General features: G+C 32.8%; 1 long non-coding RNA gene across 1 annotated transcript in view; it reads left to right on the top strand.

Annotated features, from left to right (window-relative positions):
* LOC142870881 (uncharacterized) overlaps positions 1 to 10,304 on the top strand; it is a 94,056-nt gene extending 83,752 nt beyond the window's left edge. The window contains exons 4-5 of the long non-coding RNA XR_012919206.1: positions 4,370 to 4,566; positions 10,136 to 10,304. This is a non-coding gene — a long non-coding RNA (uncharacterized LOC142870881). The remainder of the gene's footprint in view (positions 1 to 4,369; positions 4,567 to 10,135) is intronic.
* The last annotated feature ends 2,636 nt before the right edge of the window (positions 10,305 to 12,940 follow it).

The raw sequence follows: 12,940 nt of genomic DNA, 5'->3' as shown, positions 1-12,940 counted from the left end.
AATGAAACTGAGTAATCTGTTGGAGGTTATGCTGAAATCAGACCCAAAACTTAGTTCCATTTGTGCCAGTCTTCCTGTTCTAGTCCAACTCACACTTTTGTTTAACATTCTTATACTAGGTATCTCTTGGAGTAATATAATTTTTATGACAGATCATTTGTTTTACATTTCTCTGAGTACTTTAAGACTAATGAATTTTCTCTAACAATTACAATTTAATCTAAAACTAATTTTAGGAAAATTTATTTTTCTTAGTTTTCTACAAGTCAAATGTATAGTAGTTGGATACATGGTTTATTTTTTCATTCAGAATTCCCCTTGTGAAAAGACTGATTAATAAAAGGGAATCCTCCAGAGGTATATTATTCTAATATCTCTTTCAGTACCCCATATACATTGATCTATTTAACATCTTCCTCATGTATAACCCAAAACAATCTTGAGTCTCTTTGATAATAAAACGTCAATCAATGCCACAATTAGAACCTTAGCAAATGAATTCCTAGACAGATGCAGACTTGGTTATGGTTTATGGTAAGGTATTTCAAAACTGATCAAGTCAAATCTCCTGTCCCCTCAAAATCTATGAATAAACATACATTCTTTTTGGATAATTTTCAGCGACTAAACAGTGTATGCATGTGTATGTTTTGTGTTAGATGTGTACAGGTATTAGGAGGATAATATATTATTTTCCTTTCTTTTATAAAATTTTCTTTTGTTTCCTTTGAGAAATCAAATAATTACAGAAAAGTACAAAAAATATATAAGAAATATGCTACTACTACTGTCTCAAATTATTAATTATGTGTTGCTTTTTTTGTTCAGATGAAAAATTTCAATTTCCTAAAATATGGATTTTATAAACACTAATTAATAATAAATGAATCTAACTTTTTTATCCCTCATTTAAAAAATCTTAGACACTGAAATTTACTGAGACATTTAGAAGAGTCTACAAGGTGAATCCTACTTGGTTTCTGCAAAGAAAATTTAATAAAGTTGGCAATATTGGTAGATTTAGAAGCACTTAGCGGGAAGATAACACAGAGGGCTCTTAATTTGGAAAGTTTAGCACATTGGCATAGCATAAAATGTAAATCAGTTTGCATGCTGCTACATTTCTTCATGATTTTATTTCTCTTTCACATATTTTGCTATCTTTTTTTGGAATAATTTTTCTATATTGCTTTATTTAACTTTTTCTAGTGAGTCTGTCTTACCTCTTAAAATACTATAAAAAGTGCTTGAATAAAGATGCTACCTTTTAATTCTTAATAAGATGAATAATTCTGGTAGTGAGGTGGTGGGAAACTAGTTTCACTTAGAAAAAAATAAGTCTGTGAGACTGCTGCTCCAAGTCAAATTTCATTGTTCTCTCTTTGGAAGAGTAGAGAAATAATTTTGCCAACTTTAAAATACAGTTCACTCAAAAATTGTCAGCTCTAAGCTTGGAGCACGTTTCAGAACTAGTTTGGCTCAGTTCAGCATGTGATTTTTGGTTTGCTTTTACTTTCAATTCTCATGGTAGTTCTGAAGGAAAGAATGAATTTCACAAAGGAATTTTGTTTGCACATTGTAAGCTACTTTTTCTATTAAAAAAAAGTAATTGTGATTTATGTTTTTATGGAAAAGAAAGTGGCCTAAATTAAAGATAGCTAAAATTAGAAAAAAGTTATGAAAATACATTTTCTCTTTACTGTAAATGTTTTTATGAAGAATTCTCTATTTCATTTTATCACTATAATAGTGGTTTTATCTTATATGGAATGATAAGATGGTTCAAATATGCTATTTAATCACCATTAATTTAAGTATCATCTGCATATTATTATCACTTATATTTACAATGACTGTGCTGCTAGTTGCTGTAATTATTGCTGCAGCTGATATTAATTTTCATTTTTGTGAATGAAAGAGATAGGAGAATCCTCTTTCCAGTTTGGATACAAGTAAATGAACGTCCCTTGGTTTTTTCTTTGTAATTTTTGTTGTCAGTCACAGGGCTTTTTTACATGATTAGATCTACCTTATCTTTTTTTTTTTTTCTTCCCCAAGGCAGGTGGTTTCCTATTTTTCAACAAAACTGAAGGAAAACCTAATCTTGTTGTCAGCTGGTAGATCATTAAAAAATAATTTTTGATGATTGATTGCCATGTGAATTTTGGCATAAAGCGCTGACAGAGTTCAAAGAATTTTGTGCCATTTCTATGATAATAACATTTCTATTCTCATTTCCTTATTTTATGAACAACTTTCCTAGTGTCACATTTATAAAGGTGAAATATAGGATAGAACTGACGATCTACCCAGTTTTATCCTAGCAAAAATTATATTCATTTATGTATTAATGAACAAATTGAAAAATCCTGCCTTATCCATCACATTGAGAGTAATTTCCTCAAAGATTTATTTTTATGTTCAATACTTGTTTATTAAAAAATTATAATATAAATATTCTGTTTTGACAAATTCTGTGATCTATTGGTATTAATAACTCAATATAAACATTTATTTTTAATACTAGAGACTTTAAAAACGAGAAATAGCTACCATTACTTTCTGTTTATGTACTTATTTTGGTCAAAGAAGTGCTATAGCAATTAAAGATTTTCAAGCATACAAATAGATGAGGTAAAATTATGTTGTGGAAGTGGGATTAAAATAATTTCTAGGCAAAATAATAACAATATAAAACTTAAATGAGAGCCTATCCATGTTTATTTAAACAAATGGTAATTGATATATGTCAAAGTACCCCTCAGGTTCTAGTGGATATATTTAAGAGTGGTGTAACAATTTTATTTTAAAAGTTAACATATTTTATTTTCTATAAATTTTATCCTTTGTAAATATTTAAATTTATCATGACTAATTTAGATCTTAAAAATATGTGAAGGGGTATCTAGTTTTCAGAAGTATTTAGAATTTACGAACAAAAGAAAAGTTTGAACACCACTATCCTGTACTAAATCCTGGTCTACTTGCCTGGATTTTTGCCATGTGCTTCACTCTTTTTCATCCTTTTTATTCCATCACCATAGATCATGACTCAGGCCTGAGTCGTTGTGGATTAACCCCCCTTCTTTGTGCACTTAAATTGGCAATTTCTCATCTTGTCTCACTGGTTCACACTCATCTCTCAGCTATAATTAAAAAATTGTCCTCTATTGAAAAGATAGACCTCCTTTAAGCCTGAGCTAAAAGTCTGCTTCTTCTTTGATATTGTCCATAGTCATCCCAGCTGGAAGAAATTTCTTTTTCCATTGTACCTTCTTATTTTTTTTCCTTTGTACCTTTTTAAAAATTAGTTTGTACTACTTGTATAATACTTTAGCTTACACTACCTTTCAGATAGATTCTGAGCTTTTTTTTCTGCTACATGTTTATAAACTCCGACATGGCAAGACCATGTCTTCCACGAGTTTTTATGCCTCACATTGCCAAGTATATAACCTCATGCATGGAAGGTTCATTTTCAAATGGATGTATAAATGAATTAGATATGTTAAAAGGAAAGCATTTTCTATTATTTTAAAGCTCCTTTGATGTGGCTTTCTTGTAACTTCTGTTTAGGAATCACAAGGGATATAGAAATCAGCCCAGTGAGGGAAATGGGATTAACACTGAGGCAGCCCTACTGGGAAAATTATTCTAGATAGCTAAATATATTGAGAAGAAATGAAATCAGAAGGAGTATGGGAATGGAGAAAAATAGAAGTATTTTCAATTTGATATCCAAAAAGTCAAGTAGGAGTGATTTTGAATAAGCTAAAAGGAAAAATGCAGCACTGAGCCAGTAGGTGAACACATGGGGACAAATAAAATCACAGGTGATGGAAGGAAACATGAGACTTCATGAACAGAATTTTTGTTTTCTGTTTTGTTTTGTTTTTAATCTAGTTTGTGGTAATACAATTTAAGAGCTATATGGCCAGAACTGCTGTACCTTTGATTGTTTTATTACTTATTTTTTTCACAACATGAGTTCCAAAGTAATCAAATTACTTAGACAAATATAAAGGGTTTTTTTCCATCCTATTTTCTCATAAGATTTTTGTTTTATTTAGTTTTTATTGAAGGATAAAATATTTCCTAACTTTCTTAAATTTTAAAATAAAGTTCCAGGGAACAGCTATCTATAATCTAGAACCTATGAGTTATTTCATTCCTCAAGTAGTGCTCTTAATGGTCTCATAACACTTGAGCAGATATGGCTCCCAGAACTAGAAGTCCAGTGTTGCTTAGTAATGTCTTCTGGGAATCTATTGATGTCAGGTTTTATGAACATAGAGCCCAAGGTTCTGATGTAGAGAGTATATTTTGGGAGCTAATCTACCATGCATTCTTACATTTTTTTCTATTTTAGAAAAGGGCAGTGATTATCAGAGTCAGTTTTGCTTGCTTGCTGATAATGTATTCTTGAAATGCAGTATATATGGCAGCTAATAGCAAAAACTCAAGAATTTCAACAGAAAATTTAATTACAGAAATGGCTGAATGAGGCAAAATATAATGGAATGAGGAAACAGCAATTATATGACACTTATGAGAAAGTGATAACAAGTAAGTACCAATTTCTGAGAAGAAAATATATATGGAAAAATGTATGTAAGTGAAACTCTGCCTTTCCGGGAACACATAGAATTTATACTGAGATTTCAAGGTTTTAAGATCTAAATTTTAATAGATAAGCACATGTTCTCCTCTTCACTATACCACTGCAGAAATAGAAGCCCAAGAAGAGAGAAAATATGCTTAATAATCATTATTTACAATATATTCATTATATATAATATTTATAATTTAATCATTTATTTACAATGAAACTATATAAATCTATATTATCTATAGATGTAAACATGTACAATTCTGTCTGTATTCATGATTTTTAATTTAGACAATGGAGTTAATAATATAAATCAAAGTATCCCATGCATTTGGACAGGACTAGAAAGTCAAATGTGCATTTTGATATATTAATAACTAAAGTATTATGGGCAAACATCAAGATAGTCTTATTCTAACAACATGCAGCATCCTGAGGGTTTAAATCAGAAGAAATAAATATTTATAGTCCAAATTTTTATTAATTTAAGATAAAAATAGCATAACTGAACCCGTGGGAGGGAGGATCATACTCTTCTAATAAAGAATACTTGATTTATTAAATAGAAGAATATAAATAAAAATTGATATTCTCTGGCCTCTTCAGTTTTCCAACAGTTTTAATTATTAGAAGGTTCTGTCCCTTCTTTTCTTCTTCTCTTTTCCCCTCTTCCTTCTCTTTCTGTTATAAGTGACAATCTGACTTATTTATATTTTCACCCATTGGTCCTCTAAAGCCACATAGAATGATCTAGATCTTTCTTCTACAAAGTAGCCATTTTTTCTATTTTTTAAAATATATTTCAACAGATGTAGGGAGGACAATTTTTTTTTGTTATATGGATGAACCCATCACCCTAACAGTGTACATTGTAATTTTTCATTCCCCACCTCCTTCTACTCTCCCTCTTCTGAATCTCCAGTGTTCATTATGACACTCTGTATGACCATGCATAAGCATAGCTTAGCTCCCACCTATAAGTGAGAACATTCAGTGTTTGTTTTTCCATTCCTGAATTACTTCACTTATGATAATGGGCTCCAGTTCCATCCAAGTTGCTGCAAAAGACATTATTTTTATTCTTTTTCATGGCTGACTAGTATTTCATTTAAATTACATTTTCTTTCTACATTCATGAAATGAGCACTTAAGTTGATTCATATCTTTGCAATTGTGAATTGTGCTTCGATAAACATACAAATGCAAGTGTCTTTTTGATATGACTTCTTTTCCTTTGGGAAGATACCCAGTAGTGGGATTGCCAGATCAAGTGGTAGATCTATTTTTAGTTCTTTAAGGAGTCCCAGTACTGATCTTCATAAAGGTTGTATTACTTTACATTTCCACCAACGGTGTATAAATGTTCCCTTTTCACTGCATCCATGCTTACATCTTTTGTTTTTTGACTTTTTAATAATGGCCATTCTGACAGGTTTAATCTCACTATGGTTTCAATTTGCATTCCCCTGATGATTAGTGATGTTGAGCATTTTTTCATATTTGTTGGCTATTTGTATATCTTATTCTATATCTTCTTTTGAAAAATGTTCATGTTCATGCCTTTTTCCCATTTTTAAATTATTTTTTCTTGTTTGTTTGTTTGAGTTATTTGTAGAATCTGGATGTTAGTCCTTTGTCAGATGTATAGTTTGAGGAAATTTTCTCCCATTCTGTAAGTTCTCTATTTACTCTGTTGATTATTTCTTTTTTTTTTTTTTTTTTTTTTTTTTTTTGAAACAGAGTCTCACTTTGTTGCCCAGGCTAGAGTGAGTGCCGTGGCGTCAGCCTAGCTCACAGCAACCTCAAACTCCTGGGCTCGAGCGATCCTTCTGCCTCAGCCTCCCGGGTAGCTGGGACTACAGGCATGCGCCACCATGCCCGGCTAATTTTTTATATATATATCAGTTGGCCAATTAATTTCTTTGTATTTATAGTAGAGACGGGGTCTCACTCTTGCTCAGGCTGGTTTTGAACTCCTGACCTTGAGCAATCCGCCCGCCTCGGCCTCCCAAGAGCTAGGATTACAGGCGTGAGCCACAGCGCCCGGCCTGATTATTTCTTTTATTGTGTAGAAGCCTTTTAGTTTAAGTCCCATTTATTTATTTATTTATTTATTTATTTTGTTGTTGTATTTGCCTTTGGGGGTCTTAAACCTTGCCTAGGATCATGTTGAGAAGATAGTTTTTTTCTAGGTTTTCTTCTAGAATTTTTATGCTGTCAGGTTTTACATTTAAGTCTTTAATCCATCTTGAGTTAGTTTTTGTATATGGTAAGAGATAGCAATCCAGTTTCAGTCTCAAAGACAATTGATGAATTTTAAAATTATTTATTGAGCACCTACTATATGCTGAATACTATTCTAGTCATTGAATAAAACTTAAACTATCTCTGAATTGTGAAAAGATCATTGACATGACCAAATTACTTTGTAAAAAATAGACTATAGATCAAAATGAAAGCAAGATGCTCGTATAGGGATCATTATAATAATTTATGGGAGAGATCAGAGGAATGTGGGACAGGACTACAACAGTTGATTTGGTAAAAAATAGTGGTAGGATTCTGGATAGATTTTAAAGGTACAACTGATGGAATTATGAGGATGTGAAAAGATGCAGAGAACATATTATTAATACTTATCCACCACTTCTGAGAAAAATATACCCCTTCTGAGGAATACTCATGATAAACTCTAACAAGCAATAAATGAAAAATCACTGTGGCTGCTCTGGGTAGAGTGACAAAAAGAGAGCGAGCTGAAACAGGGAGACTTGTTAGGAAGTTATTGAAATTATCCTGGTCAGAAATAAAGGGTACTTATATCAGGATTTTAGTGATAAACATATTAAGAAGTATTCAGCTGCTAATATATTTGGGTGGGTGCTGACAGGAATTCTGATGGAGTGGCTGTGAGAGACGAGAAGAGGTGAAACCAAGATAATGCTAAAAATTTTGGTTAGAGAAGGAAGACTAAAAACTGGAGAGACTGATAATGTTTTGACCTTAAATTAGGTATCTCTCCATTTCTGAAAGCTGGATGGCCTACCCATTATTCATCGCTGCTTCCTAACATAACTCTATATTCAGTAATTTTCCATATATATCACTTTTGCCCCTTGAAGTAACTGTATAGTAGGAAGAAGAGAAATCATTTCAATTTTAGAGATGAAGATGATAGGTTCGAGGGATGCTATGTGTCTTGCCCAACAGTTCTAATAATTGGCAGAGTGTGGATAAGAATTCAAACTGACTCCAGTCATAAAAGATATTCTCTAAAAACTAACTCTGTATTTTTGAATCCTTGCTGTTTGTAGGATATTAAATATACTGCTGGGTTTAAGCTTCACAAGGGCAGGAATCTTTGTTTGTTTTGTTCACTGATGAACCCCAAGAGCCTAGAGTAGTGTCTAGTACATAGTAGTTGGGCACTCAATTAGTATTTATTTATTTTTTTTCTCCTTTTATTTCATCATATTATGGGGGTACAAATATTGTTAGGATTACATATATTGCCCCTGCCACCCCTCCCTGCCTTCCCCCCCCCCCCCAGAGCTTCAAGTGTGTCCAACCCCCAGGTGGTGTGCACCACACCATTATGGAAGTATACACGCTTCCCCACTTCCCCCCTCCCACCTGCCTACCACTAGATAAAAGTTTTTGTTTTTTTTTACATTTTGGTTACACTGTATATTTTTGCCTCTCCCTAAGAAGGGTTAGAGGTATTAGTATTTCTTGAAATAAGAGAAAAGACTGCCATCTTGCCATATACATTGTTATAACTTAACTATTTCTCAGCCAGAAATAGTTTAACCACCCTTTAAAAGAGAAATTAAAGTTAAGTTAATTAAAGAAAACAATTAATTGTTTTCATAGGGAAATTAAAAATTATGTTTGGTTTCAGATTAGAAAGGCCCAATATATTAACTTGTGCTCTAATGTTCTAGTTTCTGCTCTTTTATCCTGATCAGATATTCTATAATTAGTGCTATTAAATTATATGTGAAAGAAAATTCATGCTCTCCCTTCTATAAGATAGGCTACATTGGAAGATAGTTGCCCAGCCAGTAATTCACATTTACTGTTGTAATCAGGTATGGCCATAGACTCATTCTTACCACTGAAATATTGGAGGAAATAGTGTGTACTATACCTGGGCTTGGGTTTTAATGAGGTGGTAGGGCATCTCTATATTGACTGCTAGCTTAACCGCTTGATTGATAAGAACAGTACACAGATTTAATATCTAACAGGAACTAGAATATTATAAGAGTGAGACATAAATATTTACTATAAATAAAATTATTTGTTGTTATAGTTACTAGTGTTACCGAACCAAATTGGTATTGGAAGTGGGGTCGCTGCTTTCAGAAAGCATAAATACGTAGCATTGACCTCAAGATTGGATGATGATAAAACAAATATTAGAGGTTGGAAAAATGGAGATCCATGTTTTACAGTGGCAAACTTTTGATAAAACTCTTGCTGTCAGTAATTTTGAAGTTAGGCCATATGCCTTCCAGGTCTGTGACTCTGGGACCAAAGGTAGAAAACAGAGTATTATCATTTGTGTTTGTTGTTACTTGCTGTATTTTATAAGATATTACAAGAAAGAGATGAACTCAGGCAAGAATTGACTGCTTGGAGAGCATACATAAAAGGAAGTAGATAAAATCCAGAAATCTAAGGCCTCTCAGGGTTAAAAAAGCTTACGGCTCTGGCCCCCAGGTGAATAAGACTGAAAAAAATCTCATTAAGATTCATGTTAAACAGTTGGGCTTAGCTCTGCAGTGAAAAAAAACTTTAGGTGTCATTATTGACACTAGCAACAAAAAAATCAGAAGCCTGGTAACTTTGAAAGAATTGTACTAGCAAGGAAATTTTGAGCCCAAGACAAATCAGAGTGCTTCTATCATTGCCAGGGTAAATAAAGGTCTTCACAATCCCTGCCTGGCAGGATTTCCTTATTGGTATGGCCCAGGGAGAGCCATGTGTTTTCCATTCTTCTATTTTCCCAGTGGGAGTTATTATGGTGATTGTTCTGTTCCTGCTACAACATTGTACGTTGGGTGTCAGAGGTGTGGAGGGAAAACAACTTCTAGTTCATGGGTCACCAGACTATAAACTCCTACATATGGATCTGATGGAGAAAACTGTGTATTATTCAGAACTCCTAGATTTTGAACTGGATGGAATGTTGAATTATATAGTCTAGGGCAGGGGTGAGTGTATTCTAGTGAGAAGAGGAGTGCACAAAGATATTTAATGGCTGAAGGAGTTCACTGTGGTAGAGATGGGTAGGTATCTACATAGTTTATATTACTCCTTCTATACTGTTGAGTACCACTAGAACTAAAGGTATTCCACCAGGAACTATGTTGCCAGGCTCCTTTACATCCACGTGGATCATATGATTATTAGCTGAGGGAATATCTATGCAAGTGATAAAGTGATAATTGTTACTATGAGACTGGGGTTTTAAAATAGTGGCTGATGCTTTTAACTCTATTTTCTTTTTTGATGCATTAGGACAGAGGACTCATCAATCCTAGGGGATAACTGAGCCACAAAATGGAAACAACCTGGGTTCTTAAACTACCATAATGAGAAAACTCACCTCCAACAAGGAACACCTGCATTGGATAAAGCAAAATAAACTTCCATTATGTTAAGCCACTGAATTTCTGGGCAGCTGATCTGTTACTACCATTAATATTACTATAATTCATTCAATATAATCCTGATAATATGACTACTTTTTATTTGGTGTCTATTATGTGTCACACATACTAATAAGAGTGTCATATGTGTGAATTAATTCTCAAATAATTCTTCAACTTAAGAAGTATAATTTTCATTTTTCAATTGAACCTAAAACTCAAGAAAGATTTACTTTCCCAAGATCACCTAGTTAGTAGGTGGCAGAGAGGGGATTCAAACCCATGTGCATTGAATTTCACTTCTGCTCTTAACCACAGCAATAGTGGATTGCCATTTTTAGAAGAAATGATTGACACAAAGCACTATGATTGAGGAATAATTTAAGGAGAGGTTGCTATTGTATTTTTGGGGTAAATTTTAATTGAAATTACTTGATAAATCTTACATATGCATGCATTATTTGTTAATACAAAATGAGGACTGAATGAGAGTCTACATGCTAATATTGTACTATTTTATTTGTCTAGACAGGCATCCTCAAACTACGGCCCTCGGGCCACATGTGAGTGTTTTTGCCCATTTGTTTTTTTACTTCAAAATAAGATATGTGCAGTGTGCATATGAATTTGTTCATAGTTTTTTTAAACTATAGTCTGGCCCTCCAACGGTCTGAGGGACAGTGAACTGGCCCCCTGTTAAAAAGTTTAAGGACCCCTGGTCTAGCATATTAAGTAAAGTTAAAGTATCCCTTTTTACTCACGAATTCCTGTTTTATTTTTGTATGATTTTATCCTGGGAGCACTAACTGGCCCCTCCTGAGATTTAATCTTCTTAGAAATAAATTGGTAGCCTAATTTTTGGGAATAAATCCTTACTAAAGAATAAATCCATGCTGAACATTTTTTTTCCTGAGGAACTTCTATAATACGTAAATCTTTCCATTGTTACTTTTCAAGGCTAGCCAAATTTCCAAATACTTTTTTTTGTAGTTTTCAAAAAAGTTGACATCTTACTACATGTCCTAAAAATACATGAAAGTTTAAAACTTACTTGGTAGAGCAAACACACAAATTAGGAAGAGATAGCACTCCAGTATTACCACTACAGAACACCACCAAACCATAATGATTAACAAGAGAGAAAAAAAGTAATAACAGATATACAAAACAACCAAAAAACAATTAATAAAAAGACAAGAATAAGTCCCCTCATATTAATAATAACCTTAAATGTAAAAGGATTAAATTTTCCACTTAAAATGTACAGATTGGCTTAAGGGATTAAAAAGCATGAATCAACCATATGCTGTCTAAAAGAAACTCACTTTACCTATAAAGACACATAAAGACTGAAAGAAAAGTCCTAAGCTTTTCTTTATTGGGAGACTTTTTATTACTGATTCAGTTGTGTTACTAATTATTGGTCATACATACATACATAATGAGTGAGATGTGCACCATCTGGGGGATGGTCATGATGGAGACTCAGACTTTTGGGGGGAGGGAGGGAAATGCGCATTTATTGAAACCTTAAAATCTGTACCCCCATAATATGCCAAAATAAAAAAAAATAAAAAAAAAAAAGTAGGCAACGGATCTGAATAAACATTTCTCAAAAGAAGACATAAAGTGGTAAACAGGTATATGAAAAAATGCTTCATAGCACCAATCATTAGGGAAATGCAAATTAAAATCACAATGAGATATCATCTTACCCCAGTGAGAATGGCTATCAAAAACTCAAAAAATAACAGATGCTGGTGAGGATGCAGAGAAAAGAAAACTCTGATACACTGTTAGTGAGAATGTAAATTAGTACAGCCATTTTGAAAAACAGTATGGAGATTTCTTTAAAAACTAAAAAGAGAACAACCATGTGATCCAACAATCCCATTATTGGGTATTTATCCAATGGAAAGAAAATCAGTGTATCATAGGGATACCTGCACCCCATGTTTATTTCAGCACTAATCACAATAGCAAAGATATTGAATCAAATTAAGTGTCCATCAAAGAAGGGATAAAAAATATGTATATCATTATATACATACACATACTTCATGCACACACATACATATATTCTCACATATATGTATATATACACATGCACATAGTGTATGTGTATATTCTTCCATAAAAAAGGAATTAAATCATGTCATTTTCACCAACATGTCATTTCACCAACATGAATGGAACTAGTGGTCATTATGTTAAGTGAAATAAACCAGACACAGAAAGACAAATATTGCATTTTCTCACTTATATGTGGGAACTAGAAAAAGCTAATCTCCTGGAGGTATAAAGTAGAACAATAGTTAACAGAGGCTGGCAAGGGTGTGGATGTATACATATTGGTGGTGGGGGGGCATTAGAGAGGTTTGTTAATGGCTAGAAACATACAATTAGATAAAAGAAATAATTTCTAATGTTTAATAATAGAGTATGGTGACTATATTTAACAACAATCTATTGTATATTCCATAATAGCTAAAAGAGAGAACTTGAAATGTTCTCAACCCATAGAATTGATAAATTCTTGAGGCTATGAATATTCTAAATACCCTGATTTGATCATTACACATTCTATGAATGTAACGAAACATCATCACATGTAACCCTAAATATGCACAAATATTATGCTTCAACAAAAAAACGTGACTATATTTTAGGATGT

Source organism: Microcebus murinus, chromosome 5 (assembly GCF_040939455.1).
Source record: "Microcebus murinus isolate Inina chromosome 5, M.murinus_Inina_mat1.0, whole genome shotgun sequence".
Lineage (NCBI taxonomy): Eukaryota > Metazoa > Chordata > Mammalia > Primates > Cheirogaleidae > Microcebus > Microcebus murinus.
This window is presented reverse-complemented; position numbering and strand designations above follow the sequence as displayed.